This window comes from Rhinoraja longicauda, chromosome 1 (assembly GCF_053455715.1).
Source record: "Rhinoraja longicauda isolate Sanriku21f chromosome 1, sRhiLon1.1, whole genome shotgun sequence".
NCBI lineage: Eukaryota > Metazoa > Chordata > Chondrichthyes > Rajiformes > Arhynchobatidae > Rhinoraja > Rhinoraja longicauda.
Genome location: NC_135953.1, coordinates 54531442 through 54551068, shown reverse-complemented (window position 1 = coordinate 54551068; position 19627 = coordinate 54531442).

The following is a 19627-nucleotide window of genomic DNA, read 5'->3' as shown; positions in this document are numbered from 1 at the left end:
TCATCCTCCTCCGCTCCATGGAATAGAAACCAGCCTACTGAACCGCTCCCTATAGCTCACACCCTCTAATCCTGGCAACATCTTCGTAAATATTTCTGAACTCTTTCAAGCTTGACAATATCTTTCCTATAACATGGTGCCCAGAAATGAACACAATATTCTAAATGCGGTCTCACCAACGCCTTATACAATTGCAACATGACCTCCCAACTTCAATACTCAATACTCTAACTGATGAAGGCCAAAGTGCCAAAAGCCTTTTTGACCACCTTATCTATCTGCGACTCGACCTTCACGGAACCATGCACCTGTACTCCTAGATCCCTCTGCTCTACAACACTACCCAGAGGCCTACCATTTACTGTGTGGGTCCTGCCCTTGTTCGGGGTCCCAAAATGCAACACTTCACACTTCTCTGTATTAAATTCCATCAACCATTCCTCAGCCCACCTGGCCAATCGATCCAGATCCTGCTGCAATCTTTCACAATCATCTTCACTATCTGCTAAACCACTAACTTTTGTATCATTAACAAACTTGCTAATCTTGCCCTGTATGTTCTCATCCAAATCATCGATGTAGATGACAAACAGTAACGGGCCCTGCACCGAACCCTGAGGCACACCACTAGTCACAAGCCTCCTGTCCGAGAAGCAACCTTCCTCCATCACCCACTGCTTCCTTCCATGGAGCCAATTTGCTATCCATTCAGCTATTTCTCCTTGGAACCCATGCTATCTAACCTTCCAGAGCAGCTTACCATGCGGAACCTTGTGAAATGCCTTACTGAAGTCCAAGTACAATTACTGATGAAGGAGTATATCGAAACACCTGGAAGAAACCCATATGGTCATAGTGAGAATGTGCATACTCCACACATAGGTCGGGATGGAACCTGGGTCTCACTGTTGGCAGTGAGGCAGCACCTGTGCCACCATGCCACCTTTTTGCTGATCTCCCCTTTTGCTCCCCCACATTACCTATGATTTTGGACCTGGGTATCTTCTGATCCCATTTGGGGGAAGAGGCTACGCTCCTCTCTTTCAGCTCATCTACCAACATCCCCAGAGCCATGTCAGGAAATCAGGGTGAACATTCTCACATGCATTCTGCAATATCTTGTACCATCTGCCACAATGACCAGTCACTGGCTGTTTCCACATGGAGCCTCCACGTTAAGTGGTGCTGACTTGCTTTAATCAACACTAACTGCTCGTAACGTATGGTCCACATGATGATTCATTAAGGCAATAAACAGGACAGTTAAAAATAGTTGGTTATTGTCACCGTAGCAATAGATTTTCAGCATGACATTCATGAGCATGCCATGGCATATCAAATGGGTGCAGTGAATCGTGCAACATAATCCCAATGTCACTTCTCTCACCCCATTCAGTTCAGCACAAGTATTGAATTGAATGAGTTTTATTGGCCAAGAATGTACACATACAAGGAATTTGTTTTGGTGCTCCGCTCGCAAGTAACAACACGGCATACAGTAAACAATTAAGAATGACACATAAAACATTAAAACATTAAGAATAAAACATTATAGTTTAAAGATGTGAATGAAATAAAATACCAGAGCAAAAGGAGGCTACAGGCTTTTGGCTGTTGAGTAGAGCTACTGCTCGTGGCAAAAAGCTGTTTTTATGTCTGGCTGTGGCGACTTTGACAGTCCGGAGTTGCCTTCCAGAGGGAAGTGCTTCAAAGAGTTTGTGGTCAGGTTGAGAGGGGTCAGAGATGATCTTGCCCGCTCGCTTCCTGCCCGTTGCAGTGTACAGTTCGTCAATGGGGGGAAGGTTGCAGCCAGCAACCTTCTCAGCTGATCGAACAATTCGCTGCAGTCTCCGGATGTCATGCTTGGTGGCTGAGCCAAACCAGACCATGATGGAGAAGGTGAGGACAGACTCTACAATGGCAGTATAGAATTGGGCCATCATTGCCTGGGGCAGATTGTGTCTCCTCAGCTGCCGCAGGAAATACATCCTCTGTTGGGCCTTTTTGATTGTGGTCGATGGTGGCCCCCCATTTAAGTTCCTTGGAGATGATGGTTCCAAGGAACTTAAATGCTCCACAGATGTGATTGTGGTGTTGTTGATGGTGAGTGGGGGGAGGGGAGGGGGAGCTCTCCTAAAGTCTACAATCAATCCCACTGTCTTAAGAGCATTGAGCTTCAGGTTGTTGTGATGCCACCAGGAAGCCAGCTGTGTCACTTCCTGTCTGTAGGCAAATTCCTCCCCATCCTGGATCAGTCCAATCAGGGTTGTGTCATCCGCAAACTTGAGAAGCTTGAAAGAGGAGTCTGTGGAGGTGCAGTCATTGGTGTAGAGAGAGTAGAGAGTATTCAGCCTTGGGTTGCTCCTAGGCTGAGGATTTGCGCGTCCGAGTTGGGCTTTCCCAGCCTCACATGCTGCTTCCTGTCTGTCACGAAGTTGGTGATCCACTGACAGAGGAGTTTAGGCACAGCCAAAGATACTAGAGGAACAAGTTGAACCACTCCGTTAAAATTGCCTATACTGAAGTGTAGTACGCAAAGGAGCGTAATGTCCGCCATTTTAGTAGGCAAAACCCACCTTTCGCTATGCCTCTCGCAGTGTAATCAGTGTTTTGGGGGAACAGTATGTGTGGTGATACCATTAAAATGCAGAATATATCTCATCTATCAATTATTGTTATTTTTGTTATTTTTGTTATTTTTCTTTTTAAATGTTTATGCAAGTTTCTGCCTACTAAAATGACGCCATGACATACTACGGTTTTTAGGGTCGAGTGGTCTATCTTGCTCCTCTAGTATTTTTGGGCACAGCCAACTGGGAGAGTTTGGAGTGTAGTAGCTCTGGCACAATGGTGTTGAATGCAGAGCTAAAGTCCACAAACAAAATCCTTGCATGGGTCCCCTTGTAGTCTATGTGCTGGAGGATGAAGTGCAGGCTTGTGTTGACTGCGTCATCCACTGATCTATGCAAACTGCAGAGGGTCCTGAGGGGGTTTGTAATATTTTTCAGCTGGGCCAGCACAAGTCTTTCCAGGGTCTTTAATGACTACAGAGGTCAGTGCGGCAGGCATGTAGTCATTAAGACCCGTAAGACCTTGTCTTTGTGGGTACAGGAACAATAGTGGAGAATTTGAAGCAGGCAGGGACAGTGCAGGTTTGCAGGGACTGGTTAAAAATGTCTGTGTAGACCGGTGCCAGTTGTTCGGCGCTGAGCTTGAGGGTAGAGGGGGACACATGCTATGCCGATGACACTCAGCTTTACCTCCCCCTGAAACCCAACAACCAGTCAAATTTAAACAGCCTCTCACACTGCCTTGAGGACATAAAATGTTGGATGGCACAGAACTTCCTCCAATTAAATGAGAGCAAGTCTGAGGTCATCCTATTCGGCCCCCCCGACTCCATCAAATTGATAACAGGCAGTCTTGGAAACCTATCCTGCCTAGTCAAACCGCATGTCAAAAACCTCGGCATGATATTTGACTCTGCATTAAAATTTGATAAGCAAGTCAACGCTGTGGTAAAAGCCAGCTTCTTCCAACTTCGAACCATAGCTAAAATCAAACCTTTCCTCAAATTCGACGACACAGAAAAAATCATTCACGCTTTCATTTCCTCCCGCCTAGACTACTGCAACTCCCTATACACTGGGATCAGCCAATCTTCCCTGTCCCGCCTGCAACTGGTCCAAAACGCCGCAGCGAGACTCCTGACGGGTACCCGTAAAAGGGACCACATCACCCCGATTCTGGCCTCTCTCCACTGGCTCCCTGTACGGTACAGAATCAACTTCAAGCTCCTCCTATTCACGTATAAAGCCCTAAATGGACACTCCCCCCCCTACATCAAAAATCTTCTAACCCCCCTCTCTAACTCCAGGTCCCTCAGATCGGCCGACTTGGGGCTATTCACTATCCCGCGGTCTAGGCTTAAACTCAGGGGTGACCGCGCTTTTGCGGTTGCAGCTCCTAGACTGTGGAACAGCATCCCTCTCCCGATCAGAACTGCCCCCTCCATCGACTCCTTTAAGTCCAGGCTCAAAACATATTTCTACTCCCTAGCGTTTGAGGCTCATTGAGGAGGCGCTGTGAACTGTTTGCGTGCTACTGTATGTTTTCATTTTTTTTTCTATTGGAACCTAATCAAATGTACAGCACTTTGGTCAACGTGGGTTGTTTTTAAATGTGCTATACAAATAAAATTGACTTGACTTGACTTGACATTGTCTGGTCCTGGAGATTTCCGGCTTAAATAGAAATAGAAGTAGAAATATAGAATATCATAACATGGATGACTGAGAAAACATCACCAAGTCCATCCAATCTGGTTCAGCAGCTGAGCATTGACCTTGTCATCTGCAAGTTAATCTTCTTCAAAACACAGTCAATTGCAGTTTAAACGTCTTATGCAATCTGATTGCTTATTTTAATCCCTCCATGTCAAGACTCGTCGTTTGCTCATACAGCAGATGGCTGCATGTCCTGCATCAAAGGATAACAGTGTGAATGTGCAATAGCAGACAACAGCAACAAGTAAACCATAACATGAGAGGAGGGGAGGCAGATCCTTCAACAAGTCAAGTCAAGTCAAGTCAAGTCAATTTTATTTGTATAGCACATTTAAAAACAACCCACGTTGACCAAAGTGCTGTACATCTGATTAGGTACTAAGGAAAAACAAGCATTATTCAATCTCATCTGGGAACGAAGAAGCTTGCTTGAGGCAAATTAGCTATATCAACCATGAGGAAATATAACCAAGGGAAAAATCATAGCAGTGATTTATTTCAGCTTTATCAAAAATTAAATGACCCTTTTCAATTACCTCAATTGTCCTAGGACAGAGTATACTAATGGACGTGTGCTACAAACGATCAGCAGCTTTATCTAAAATCCTATTCCCTGCTATGTCAACCAAGACATAAACTCATTTATTTTAAACAGGATAATGTCCTCTACATAATGTGACAGGCAGAAGAATAAGTTAAACATATGTTATTCCACAAATACATTTCAAGGCCAACCTTGGTTTTAAAGCTGCAAGGTCAATTTTCCAGTTTGCGTGTGTCCACATTCTGGCAATGGAGAAGACCCAAGGGCAGAAAGGTCAGCATGGGAATGGGAAGGTTGAGTTAAAATGGTGAGCAACTGAGAGCTCCTGCAGTCCTTGGCGCAGGGCCGTCTTAATGCATGGGCCTGATGGGCACTTGCCCGGGGCCCCACGAGCATAGGGGCCCCATGCTGATCTGTGTATGTTAAGTGACTTGCAATAAATAAATACTACTTTAAAAATGTAGGTTCAATAAGTGCTTTTTTCGCAACATTTTCAGTCCCTAAGAGTTTTTTTGGCAACATTTTCCATCCCTAAGTGCTTCTCACAGCGATATGTTTTGCAACAATTAGCTCCCTAAGTGCTTTGCTTTTCCATCCCTAAGTGCTTCTCACAGCGATCTGTAAGTGCTTTTCGCAACAATGTAGCACCCTAAGTCCATCGCTAAGTACTTTTCGGTAAGTGCTTTTCGCCGGCACGATGGGGGGGGGGGGGCTGGTAGGGAAAGGGGGCTAGGAGAGAGTAACGGTGGGGGCGACGGGGAAGGTGGGAGGTTGTTGTAGGGGCTCCAGTACTCTGCTTTGCACGGGGCCCATAATGCTGTAAAGACGGCCCTGCCTTGGCGGACAGCGTGCAAGTGTTTGGTGTAATGGTTGCTTAGTCTACGCTTGGTTTCTATGATGTAAAGGTCATCCGGAGCACCAAATGCAATAGACAAGGTTGGAAGAGGTGAGCATGAACCTCTGTCTCACCTGGAAGTGCTACTGGGATCTCTGGATAGAAGTGGGAGAGGAGGTATGCGGACACGTCATTCATCTTCTGCAATTATATTAGAAATTGCCCGCAGCCATTTTGCTGAACACTTGCTCTCTGTTAACCATGACCTGCTGGATCACGTAATTGTTAACCATTTTAATTCCCCTTCACATTCCCATACTGACCTTTCTGTTCCCAATGAGTATTTCCCAGAGTATGAAATAAAAAAATGCAGATATGATATGATAAAACTTTATTCATCCCCGGAGGGAAATTGGTCTGCCGACAGTCACAACAAGGTACACGAAAAAGACAAGCGACTTTTCTCTCCCGAGATGCTGCCTGACCTGCTGAGTTACTCCAGCATTTTGTGAATAAAAAGACAAGTGACTGTCAGCTGGCTGCCGTGTGCACAGTACCTTCACTGGAACAAATGAACAAACAAACAAACAAACAAACACAGATTTATCCCCTGGGCAGATGATTCTAAACTAGAGTGCCCCCCCTCTCCTCCACACCAGATCCTCCTTTGCTCTCCCGCTGTCCCTCACGGTAATCCCCCCACGCCGGATCCCCATTGTCTTCCCCTTCCCCCCCTCACGCTCCACCACCGCCTAGGCTCTCATGGCTGCCGAGGCTCTCACTGCGGCCACCAAGGCTCCCATCACCGCCGCTGCTGAGGCTCTTTTGGCCCAGTTAGGCCTTGTCGCCCGGCTTCTCCGCAGTCCCCTGGGAGGCCTGTGGGGCGAGTCGGGCCTACCGGGGCACGTTCCAGTCAGCATCGCGGTTGGTCGACGGGTGGATCGAGCGCGCGCAGCTCCCCAGGACACTCCCGCCAGGATATGCAGTTTTGATAATGCAGAGAGTAACAATCCATAGATTGAAGGATAATATATGATTTTTTTGTGAGTTTAAAAGGAGCAGAGGGAACACTACCAATGGGTTTGGAAGGAGCACGCAAAACCATGAACAAACGTTTGGTTTAGTCAAAGACTCAGGGAATTGAGAAGTTCCTTCAGGCTAGGTAAAATAGTAAGTATTCTAACAGTAACATTATTTGAAGTATATTCTTTCTTTCGGTTGAGCTTACTTAATAATCAGAGGCACAGCAGAGCTCATCATACCTCGGGATACAAGCAATTTCAATGGCCGGGAATGAAATAGATTGTAAAAGGTCCATCGCAGATACTGACCTCCCCACCACAGAAGGGATCTATGGGAAGGTCTGCCTCAAAAAGGCAACCAGCATCATCACGGACCCACACCACCCTGGCCACGCTATCATTTTGCTCCTACCACGAAGAAGGCCTAGGAGTCTAAAAAGCGTAACTTCCAAGTTCAGGAACAGCTTCTTCACGACAGCTGGTGGCATGGTGGTGCAGTTGTAGAGTTGCTGCCTTACAACACCACAGACCCGAGTTCAATCCTGACTGAGAGTGCTGTCTGTACGGAGTTTATACCTTCTCCCCGTGACCGCGTGTGTTTTGGGGTTTTGTTTTAGAACATAGAACACAGCACAACACAGAACATGAACAGGCCCTTCGTCCCACAATGTCTGTACTGAATATGACGCCATGCCCACCTCTTACCTGCATTTAATCCATATCCCTCCATTTTCTACTTATCTACATGCCTATCCTAAAGTCTGTTAAATACCACTAATGTGTGCCTCAACCCCCACCCCTGGCACTCACCACTCTGCATAAAAAAGTTTGCCTCCCACATCTCCTTTAAACTTTTCCACTGTCATCTTAAAGCAATGCCCTCTAGTATTTGATTTTTCCATCCTGGGAAAAAGGGGTCAGCTGTCCTACCTATCTATGCCTCTCTATTTTTATACCTTTCTATTATACTTCTCTCAGGTCTCTCTGCAACCTGGGGCATTGCAGAGAAAACAATCCAAGTCTGTCCAACCTTTCCAGGTAGCTATTATCCCCTAATCCAGGCATCATTCTGGTAAACCTCCTGTGTGCCTTTTACAAATCTCCATATCCTTCCTGTAATTAACTGCATGCAATACTCCAAATGTGTGTTTTGTTTTGCACTATTTTCCCACTAATATTGGGATTTTTGTAAATTTTTTGAACTTTTTTATCTGTTTGTTTTACTATATTATCTATTGAGTACTGTGTTTACAGAGCTGTTATACTGCTGTAAGTAAGAATTTAATTGTCCCCTTTCGGTACATTTGACAATTAGGCATTATTGACTCTTGGTGGGTTGAAGACTCTTGGTGGGTTGAAATCCATGCTGTATTTTTCAATCAATCAATCAATCATCTTTTTCCTTATCTGACCACCCATTTGTCACCTTTCACCTTTAGCCTTTGTCAATATATCCGCCATCCTTGAGCACACACTTCTCCCACTAGCCTATATGCACCTATTACTTCCCAGGCTTTGCCCTATTCCCAAATTCTTTTTAAATTCCTCCCCCAACTCCATCAGTCTGAAGAAGTGTCCCAAACTAAAATGACATGCCCAGTCCCTCCACAGATGCTGCCTGACCCGCTGAATTCCTCAAGCACTTTGATATTTGTCTCAAAATTCCAGCATCTACAATTTCTTGTGTTTTGTCCTTACTGAGAACTCTTATTTAATGTCACACATAAGCATGTATCAGCCTGCTATAGCTGCAGAGGTCAGTGTCAGTCACAGTCTCTTTGAGTTTTCCAGCCTCAGGACCATTCTATTTTGCTGCTGCTGATCTCACCCACATCTCATAGTTGGCTGCCTAATCCTGCATTGGTTGCTCACACAGACTCAGTGCTGCTCTTGTTTTAGCCCACAGAGGCAGATACAGAGAGCAAGGGGATTTTCTAGCATTAGTTTAGTTTAGTTTAGTTTAGTTTAGAGATATATTGTGGAATTAGGCCCTTCGGCCCACCAAATCCGTGCTGGCCAGCGATCCCTGCACACCAACACACTCTGACACACACTAGGGATCATTTACAATTTTTACTGAACCCAATTAACCTACAAATCTGTAAGTCTTTGGAATGTGGGAGGAAACCAGAGCACCCGGGGGAAACCCACGCAGGTCACAGGGAGAATGTACAAGCCACTTACAGACAGCACCCAAAGCCAGGATCGAACCCGGGTCTTTGGCGCTGTAAGGCAGCAACTCTACCGCTGTGCCACCGTGCCGCCCATACGCAGCTACCAAGTGGTGGAGTAACTCAGCGGGTCAGATAGCATCTCTGGAGTACATGGATAGATGACGTTTCTGGTCGAGATCCTTCGTCAGACCCAGGATTTCAAAGGAGGGACAGTCTGAAGAAAAGTCCCGACCCAAAACGTCACCTATCCAAGTTTTCCAGAGATGCTGCCTGACCCACTGTGTTACTGCAGCATGTTGTGTCTTCTTTTGCAAACCAGCACCTGCAGTTCTTTGTTCCTTCTACCATTAGCAGTTCACTCGGATAAGCTTAATGCAATCAAATGTGTTTTTATGAAAGGGAAATCTTGTCTGACATATTTGCAAGTGTTATTTGAGAATATAACAAGGAGAGTTGACAGTAGGGGACATGCTGATATAGTGTACTTGAAGTTCCAGAAAGTATTTGATAAGATGCCACGTAAAATGTCAGTGCATAAATAAGTGCCCATGGTATTGGGGAAAAAATCATTAATGTGGATAAAAGATTGCTTATCACATAGAAAACAGAGACTGAGAAAGATGTAATGGATGAAATGACCCAACAATCAATCTTTGATTCTCAATTATGAACTTAATATATTCATGACTTGGAGGAGAGGACAGAATGCAAGATGACCTAAGTTTGCAAATGACCTGAAAGTAGTTGGGAGAATAAGATGGGTTAAGGATATTTGTATTCAGCAGTGGGATACAGATAGATTGATTGAATGGGTGAAAACTTGTCTGAAGGAGTTTAACATAGGAAAATGCGAGGTCATGCATTTTGGTAATCTAACAGCAGATGAAATTATCTAAATGTATGATACTCTTAATAACCAGAAGGATTAAGTGTTCTTATGCGTGAAGTACAAAATATTAGCAAGGATATGCAGTAAGTAATTTGGAAGTCAAATGTCCTCTTGGCTTTTGTTGTAAGTGGATTGTAGTTCAAGAGAGTCAAGCGTGTTTTATTGTCATATGCCCCAATAGAACAATGAAATCCTTACTTGCAGCAGCACAACAGAATATGTAAACGTAGTACACTACTATTTCAATATAAGAAACGAGAGAGAAAAAATAGTTTAGAAATTAATTTGTGGAATTCTCTGCCACAGAGGGCTGGAGGCCAAATCACTGGATGGATTTAAGAGAGAGTTAGATAGATCTCTAGGGGCTAGTGGAATCAAGGGATATGGGGAGAAGGCAGGCACGGATTGTGGATGATCAGCCATGATCACAATGAATGGCGGTGCTGGCTCAAAGGGCCGAATGGCCTCCCCCTGCACCTATTTTCTCTATTTCTAAGTAGGATTGTTACTATTATACAGAGTACTGATGAGACCACATCTGGAGAATTGTGTACAGTTTTGGTCCCCATACATAAAGAACGTACATACATATTATTGGATGCTTTCTGGAAGTTTAAATACACTATATCTGCATGTTTCCCACTATCAACTCTCCTTGTTACATTCTCAAATGACCCTGAAAACCTGACAAGTACTATTTCCCTTTCATTTCCCTTTTGTCTTACGAGGGCACAGAAGAGGAGATAAGGCCTGCCTATGATCATCTTAAATGCCGGTGATCATGTCACGGGCAGCACAGTGGCGCAGCGGTAGAGTTGCTGCCTTTCAGCGAATGCAGCGCCAGAGACCCGGGTACCATCCCGACTACGGGTGCTGTCTGTACGGAGTTTGGACGTTCTTCCTGTGACCTGCGTGGGTTTTCTCCAAGATCTTCGGTTTCCTCCCACACTCCAAAGACGTACAGCTTTGTAGGTTAATTTGCTTGGTAAATGTAAAAATTGTCCCGAGTGGATGTAGGTTAGTGTTAATGTGCGGGAATCGCTGGTCGGTGCGGACCCGGTGGGCCGAAAGGGCCTGTTTCTGCGCTGTATCTCTAAACTAAATGGCAGGGCCAGAATGTGGGATCACTTAGCCAACTGCAGCTCCTCTCTTCTTATGTTCAGCTACCAACTTATTTTGAAGAATTGGTATCAATTGGTTTCCAGAGTTCATATCATCAATAACTTTTGCTCTCCACAGTCTTGGTCTTCTCTTAAAAATATGTGGTCAGGTTTGCCATCCTTTACAAATTCATACTGAGTCTCTCTAATCAACTCATCCCCAAATTCCTGGACATCAGACTCAGCACACCCCTCTGCAACTGGGTCCTTGACCTCCAGAACTATAGACCCCAATTAGTAAGGGCAGGCGACCAAGCATCCTCTATGATAATTCTCAACACTGGTGCCATTCAAGGCCACGTTCTCAGCCCCTTACTCCCTTACTCCCTCTGCGCTCATGGCTGTGTGGCCAAACTCTGTGGTAACTTTGTTTACAAGTTTGGAGATGATGCTACAGTCATGAGCCGGATCACGAACAATGATGGGACGGAGTACAAAAGGAGATAGTGACATGGTGTCATGACAACAACCTCTACCACAATGTCAGCAAGATGAAGGAGCTAGTTTTAACTTCAGGAAGCGTGGTGGAGTACATGCCCTCGTGCGTGCATTAATGGTGCTGAAATAGAGATTGTTGAGAGCTCCAAGTTCCGAGGTGTAAATATCATGAACAATTTGACCTGGTCCAACCACATTAATGCCATAACCAAAAAAGACACCACCACCTCAGAAGACTAAGGGAATTCAGCATGTGTTCAGTGACTCTAACTAATTTCCTTAGATGCACCATAGAAATCATCGGATGCATTTACATTACAGCTTTGTCTGCAGTTTAATTTATTGTCACGTGTACTGAGTGAGATACAGCAAAAAGCTTTTTGTTGCATGCTATCCAGTCAGCGGAAAGACAATACATGATTACAATCAAGCCATTTGCAGTGTAGCAACTGCTCTGTGCAGGATTGTAAGAAACTGCAGCATGTTTTGGATCCAGCCCAGTCCATCATGTAAACCAGCCTTCACCCCACTTCCCCTCCCCCCAACCCCCATCATCTTAATCTGCACTATATATGAAATCTTCAGATAACTTAATTACTCAATTCCTCAAGCAGTTTGATTTTGTTCCAGATTGCAGCAATTGCTGTCTCATGCGCCTTGATATTATCTGAATGGTGTCAAGTTAGGATATGGGGAAGTACAAAGAGATCTGGGTGTCCTTGTTCATCTGTCACTTAAAGTAAGTATGCAGGTACAGCAGGCAGTGAAGAAAGCTAATGGCATGTTGGCCTTTATGACAAGAGGAGTTGAGTATAGGAGCAAAAAGGTCTTTCTGCAGTTGTACAGGGTCCTAGTGAGATGGCACCTGGAGTACTGTGTGCAAGTTTGGTCTCCAAATTTGAGGAAGGACATTCTTGTTATTGAGGGAGTGCAGCATAGGTTCATTAGGTTAATTCCCAGGATGGCGGGACTTTCATATGTTGAAAGAGTGGAGCGACTAGGCTTGTATACACTGGAAGGATGAGAGGGGATCTTATTGAAACATATAAGATTATTAAGGGACTGGACACACTAGAGGCAGGAAACATGTTCCCAATGTTGGGGGAGTCCAGAACCAGGGGCCACAGTATACTAATAAGGGGTAGGTCATTTAAAACAGAGATGATGAAAAAAAAATTCACTCAGAGAGTTGTAAATCTGTGTAATTCCCTGCCTCAGAAGGCAGTGGAGGCCAATTCTCTGGATGCTTAAGAGAGAGTTAGATAGAGCTCTTAATGATAGCGGAGTCAGGGGGTATGGGGAGAGGGCAGGAATGGAGTACTGATTGTGAATGATCAGCCGTGATCACATTGAATGGTGGTGCTGGCTTGAAGGGCCAAATGGCACCTATTGTCTATTGTCAATTGTCTATTGATGACTTAAAAGGCTGGACCATGTCTACGCAGAACCAACCCTGAATGTTTACTCTCCTACACCTGTGGTTTCTTCATTTCTGCAGCTGGTCCTTGATCTAACAAAGGTTTGTTTACTACTTAGTATGTGTACATCTGTTTACAACACCAATGCCACCAGCAAATAGCAAGTAGTGGCACATTATTCCAATAAAAATGCGCCTTTGAGAATGCTCTACCAGCTGTTCATGCCGTGCTTTTTTAGATAACCAAGGGGGCTCTTGTGATGTTTCAGTTCACAACAGAACTTTCCTTTCAGAAGTGAGTCTCTAAATAATTTGCCAAACATGAAAGTTATGCTTTGACAGGATGTTGTAATAATTTGTTACATGATTTCTGTCCTGATCTTGTTTCAGTTTTTGTTATGCGTCAAATACAGGTCAAGAATATATTCCATTTTACCATGCGATATGCAGCACACATCTTTGACTCCCAGTCTGACTGACTGTTATTGGATGTGAGTGCCTCAAGTACGTAAAAAGTGATTTGATGGCAAATCCAAGAGGAAAAGTGACTCAAGCAAGAAACTTGATCATTCTATAAAAGCTTTGGGTCTGCTCAAGCTCAAACCCTCCTGAGAGAAATAACTGAGCATTTATTGGAGAGATCAAAACGATGCAAGCTCAAACAGGTAGTAGGATATGGTAAAAGAATTAGGCATAGAAATGCTAAATCAAATGGAATAGTCTTTGACGTGATTGAATCCCTCAGCTTCCTCGTGTCTGAATTGTGGCATTAAGATAAATCAAGGGAGCAAGGGAAATTTCCTTTGTAATGATGATCAAGTAGATTTTATATCTCCCCAATTTTATTTTTCCATTTATATTCAAATATTCAAAGGTGAATATGTGTCACCTGGTGAAATGTTTGAATAAAGTGCTGCTATATATTTTTGTGTCTTTTAGTTTGATTGCACAAATCAAAGATATTCATCAACAAAGTGAACTTGCATCTATATATTACCTTTAACATAGAGAAGCAAACTGAAGTATGACAATGAAGAAGGCCAGACATCACCTGAGGAAAGAGAAACAGAGCTAACATTTCATGTCAAAGTCTAACAATGGGTCTTCAATTTGCAATGTCAACTCCTTCCACAGATGCTGCCTGATCTAAATGTTTCCAGTATATATATTCCAGGAATATAAAAACAAGTAGGAAAGAATTCAACTAGGTTATTAGAAAGGCCAAAAGGGGGCTTGAAATGTCTTCAATGAGTCGGATTAAAGAAAATCCTACTTTTTTTTAACATACATTAAAAAGAAGAGGGTAACCAGGGAGATGACAGGACTGATTAGTGATAAAAGAGTGAATTTGTGCTTGAGTCTGTGAATGTTGAGTACTAAATGAGTACTTTGCATCTAAATTCACACATGAAAAGGACATGGGAGAGTTAGGTCAGTGTGGCAAATAGGCACATTGAATTCTCTGGAGCGTTGGAGACTGAGAGGAGACCTGATAGCTGTAATATAAAATTATATGAGGAATAGAGAGGGTAGAGAATCAGAACCTTTTTCTCAGGGAGGAATGCCAAAGAGTCACTGATTCATTGAATGATTGAAGTCTAGAGGGCAGAGCTTTAAGGTGAGGGGCAACATTTAAAACAGATTAGCAGGGTAAGTTTTCACAGATGGTTGTGGGTGCCAGGAACACGCTACCAGATGTGGTGGTAGAGGCAGGTAAGAACTTTTTGGTAAGTACTTTGAAGTGAAGAGAATGGAAGAATATGGATCATGTGAAGGCAGATGAGATTGGCTTATCTTGGCATTGTGTTCGCCACAGGCATTGTGTGCCAAGGAGCCTGTTCCTGGGCTATATTTTTCTATATTTCCATGGTATGTTAAACTTATGTCCTCTGCCTGCACGTGATGTATATCCCTCCATTTCCTGTATGTCCATGTGCCTAACTTATAGCTTCTTAAACACCACCATCACATCTGCTTCCACCACCATTCCTGGCAGCTCATTCCAGGCACCCATGACTCTGTATAAAAAACCTACCCGACTCATCTCCTTTAAACTTTCTCCATCCTGACCTTAAACCTATGCCCACTAGTCTGTTACATTTCCACCTTGGGAAAAAAGTTCTGATTGTCTACCCTGTCCATGTCTTCCATAGGATTATAAACTTCCAGCAGGTCTCCTCTCAATCTCCGACATTCCAAAGTAAACAATTCAAGTATGCCCAACCTCTCCTTATAGCTACTCCCCTCTAATCCAGGCCACAATCTAATAAACCTCTTTTGGGCCCTCTCCAAAACCTCCACAAGCTTATTATAAGGGAGCGACCAGGCCTGCACACAATATTCCAAATGTTGCTTTGTGCATACTTATTTCACCAACTGGCCATTCTTACCATTCCTTGTGCTTTCTAAGCATACATCTTACAGTTCATACTCATTGGAACCATAGTACTGTGCAGCATTCACTAACATACTACCCGTTCTCGAGCCAGAGAAGGTTGTACGTGTAGACATCAGCATAAGCAAACCAGTGAGAATACACACAGATGTAACATCTTTCCTGGGCAAGACAGCAAGGGCGCCACCATTATACAGACTCTGCTTATCTGTGGCATGAGATGATCGGTGATTAGGGGGTGGTACAGTGAGTGGAGCAGCTAGTAGTAACCAGGGTTCAATCCTGACCACTGGCACTGTCAGTGTCACTGAGACCATATGGTTTTCTCTGGGTGCCCTAGGTTCCTCCAACATCCCAAAGACTTGTGGGTTGGTAGGCTAATTGGCCACTGTAAATTGCCTCCGGTGTGCAGGTGAGGGGAAGAATCTGCAGACCAGTTGATGAGAGTTGTGGAGAAAATAAAAGAAGGATTAATGAAAATTTTGTACAAATGGACGGTTGACAGTCAGCACAAAGTCCATCGGCCATGGAGCCTGTTTATGCTGTATCTCTCGATGAGTCTATGATGGAATGCTAACACAAAGCTCCACATTCCACTTCCTCCATCCTCACTGAAGGCAGGACCCATGTCACCACAAATCAGGACAGAAACCATCACATCCAGCTTTAGTGGTGATTGAAAGGTGAAATCTTGGCCTCTTCCTGGATTTGATACATTCCATGCAATATGAAGACACAATAGTGGGCACATGATAAAGCAAAGACTGTAGGACAAATAAACTAGGTAGCTATAATGCTGAAGGGTTGCATGGTATAACCAGTGGTGCCTCTAACTTGGCTGTTCCACAACAGTTGGAAAAAGCATCCACCTGACATGGTGGAAAATTGCCTGTGCAGTCCTTGTCTATTTAGTCTAGTTAAGGTTAGTTTATAGATACAATGCAGAGCAGGTCTTTCGGCCCACTGAGTCCGCACCGGCTAGCTGTCCCCGTACACTAGCACTATCCTACATGCTAGGGACAATTTACAATCTTTTCCAAAGCCAATTAACCTAAATACCTGCACATCTTTGGAGTGGGAGGAAACCGGAGCACTGGGGAAAACCCACGTGGTCACAGGGAGAACGTACAAACTCTGTATGGACAGCACCCATAGTCAGGATCAAACCCTGGGTCGCTGGTGCTGTAAGGCAGCAACTTTACCTCTGCGCCACCGTGCTGCCCCTGCACTTGAAGTAGGACAAATCTTATCCAGCTAACCACAGCCCATGCGGCACACTCTCAGCAATCAAAGACCGATGGTAGGTGAGAGATGCCACTGTGAAGTGGCACACAGTCATTAATGCTCTGCAATGTTCCATTTGGTTTTTTCCATGATCACTTAGCTTCACATCTCATCATGGTTTAGATCCAACAAAATTTTAGAAGTTACATTTTCAAGGAAAAGCGACCATCATTGACATCAAGGCAAGATTTGACTGTGTCTGGTCCCGAGATATTCTGATAAAGCAAAAGTCGATGGGCATTAGGACTTGGTTGCCTGCAGTCAATTTTGCACAAGGTAAATGGCTGTTGGTAGACATCCTCAGGGCAGTGTGCTGGATACAATGATTTTTAGCTACGATTGAAGACTAGAGGAACTTATTGGGCTGAATGGCCTGTTTCCAAGCTGTATCTATAAAATAAATAAACTATACTAATCAACATTGTGGGTGGAAGAAGAAAGAATGAAACCTATCTTCCACCTTTTACTAAATGGACCACAGCCACTATCTCGGGCTATAATGGCACATCCCAAAACCTACAGTCGCAACAGTGGGAATGCTACCATAGCAAATTATCCTCTAAGTCATCAAAGATTATGTTGTTGTTTTTCTGACTGAAGTCTATTACCAGTGGGACTTTTGTTTTTTTGTCATGTATACAAATGACTTGGACAAGGATGTTGTGCTCTGAGAAGTTTTTCTGTAGATAGCAAGCATGGTTGCTAGGATACAAAGGTACACAACTTAGCTGGAAAGGTAGGCAGACTGGTGGTCCAGAAAAGTCTGAAGTAAGCCATTTTGGATTGCCTAATATTGGCTGACATTTCCAGTTAAACACAGGAAATTCAAGAGTGTGGAGGTTCTTGCTATTCAAATATATAGCTCAATGAAAATAGCACATGGAGAGGGTAATGAAGAACGTGTTCAGCTAGCTTGCCTTCACATGCAGGGATATTGAATTTATGAGTTTGGGGCGTCATATACAAGATGCTGGTTAGATCAATGTTGAAATATTATGTGCAGTTCTGATCACCGCACTCTAAAAAAGAAGTGGTAGCACTAGAAAGAGTGCAGAAAAGATCCCTACAATATTACCAGGAATGGTGGGCTTTAGCTTTGTGAAGAGTTTAAATAGGCTGGGATTATTTAACCTGGAGAGGCAGATTTTATAGATGTGCATAAAATCATGAAGGGCTTAGATAGGATCGGCAGTCACAGTCTTTTTCCAAGCATAGGGAAGTCTAAGAGTCTCTAAAGGATATAGGCTTAAGGTGAGAGAGGAAATATTGAAAGGAGATCTAAGTTACACCACACTGAAGTTAGCAGGTGCATGGAATATGCTGCCAGAGGATGTGGTAAAGGCAGGTTCAATCACAGCTTTTAAAAATTGATCGGAAAGAGAAGAGGGAAGTGGGCCAAATGCAAGAAAATAGGATTAGCACAGATAGGCATCTCACTCACCATAGACGAGTCAGGCCAGAGGGCCTGTTTCTGTGCTGTATAACTCTATGGCTCAATACCACTGTAGATGTCACTTCATCATTCTTATAACAACATATCATCACCATCTTCTCAATGATATTTATCTCAAATGTCCAATATCTACATCATATGGCAAATGAAGTTCCTCGTATGTTGCAAAACATAGACAATAGACAATAGACAATAGGTGCAGGAGGAGGCCATTCGGCCCTTCGAGCCAGCACCGCCATTCAATGTGATCATGGCTGATCATTCTCAATCAGTACCCCGTTCCTGCCTTCTCCCCATATCCCCTGACTCCGCTATCCTTAAGAGCTCTATCCAGCTCTCTCTTGAATGCACTCAGAGAATTGGCCTCCACTGCCTTCTGAGGCAGAGAATTCCACAGATTTATAACTCTCTGACTAAAAAAGTTTTTCCTCATCTCAGTTCTAAATGGCCTACCCCTTATTCCTAAACTGTGGCCCCTTGTTCTGGACTCCCCCAACATTGGGAACATGTTTCGTGCCTCTAAAATGTCCAACCCCTTAATAATCTTATAATTGGCTAATAAAGTTTTATTGTGATTGTGATATGTATGAACACGATTATTTTCAGATACATGTTTTTGAATTAAATTTGATAAACCATGCTAAGACAGCAATGTATAAATTACATTTTTTTTAGAGTGGAACATTTATTGTATTATTCTATAACATTGAATCGCTGAATAGATTTTCATTCAGATCGTTTTTTCGAAAGTGCAGATTATCTTTGGAGATTAAAATTATTTTTAAAAGATGCATTTGAATGCATGTAGCTGTGCACTCCTCATTCATTATTAATCTGACAAAAATGGAGTTGTGTTTTCTAAGCTTGCACTTTATTAAAAATAGATTTAATTCTTTCTCAGTTTAGTTGTGGCTCAATTATTTAAAATACATGGAAATATATGGAGAAATTTTCCAAATAAGTTTTAAGCAGTGATAATAAAGCCAGTCCTGGATAATGCTGAAGCATCTCAACTAAGGTTACTCAGTGACCAATTGCTCATTTTATTTATCTGCTGGGATGCATATTAACATATACACAGCATAATTAATTGAGTATTAAGTTAAATGATCAGAAAGCTTGTGTATTCAATTTTATGATAGGCCAATTGATGACTTAAATCCCTTTGGAAGTAAGTCAAAAAATACATCTCACAAGATAAACCTCGGTGAGTAACGCCATCATTTTTAATTATTCATTCAGAAAGAATAATTATGTCCTTATTCCAAATGATTCTGACATTTGCATTCATTAGTATTACCCAGATAGACACAAAATGCTGGAGTAAATCAGCAGGTCAGGCAGCATCCCTGGAGAACATTGTAGTGATGTTTCAGGCCATGACCCTTCTTCAGACTTCTTGATTCTGAAGAAGGGTCCGGACCCGAAACGTCACCCATCCATGTTCTCCAGGGATGCTGCCTGACACGCAGAGTTACTCCAGCATTTTATGTCTTTCATCAGTTCATTAGTTGGAGAAACAGAATAAAGCCATTTGGCCCATCAAGTCTACTCCTCCATTCAAACATGGCTAATATATCTTTCCCATTGTAATGAAAAGTAGAAAATCACATGCTTCATTATAGAGTCTTAGAGCTGTCTATCAGAAACATAGAAACAAAGAAAATAGGTGTAGGAGGAGGCCATTTGGCCCTTCGGGCCAGCACCACCATTCATTATGATCATGGCTG